The sequence below is a fragment of the Theobroma umbraticum genome, unplaced genomic scaffold, assembly GCF_002168275.2.
Source record: "Theobroma umbraticum cultivar Fairchild unplaced genomic scaffold, ASM216827v3 scaffold_67.0, whole genome shotgun sequence".
Taxonomy (NCBI): domain Eukaryota; kingdom Viridiplantae; phylum Streptophyta; class Magnoliopsida; order Malvales; family Malvaceae; genus Theobroma; species Theobroma umbraticum.
Window position 1 is genome coordinate 7,403,784 of NW_018397262.1, and position 328 is coordinate 7,404,111.

The window sequence follows — 328 nt, forward strand, 5'->3', positions numbered from 1 at the left end:
AGCAAGACGCCACCGAAGGGTCTGCCACTGCTCAAAATGCAATTCACATCCGGAACATCAAGATGTTTGGGCCCTTGTGTTCCACTAATGATGTGAAATTGAATAAGAAAAAACAGGAAAGGAGTTTTTGCTTTAACTTTTTCTCTTTAGTTTCAATTGGTCGCAGATATTTGAAGCAGATTTGAAGAAATGAGGGTTTATTAACGGGATAAAATATAGAAAAAGCAAGTGGAAAACAATGAATAGAACAAGCTTTCTCAAGGTCTAGCACCAGCTCTTTCATTGTAGCAGGTTATTATGAAAGAAAAGAGAATAATATTTGTTTATT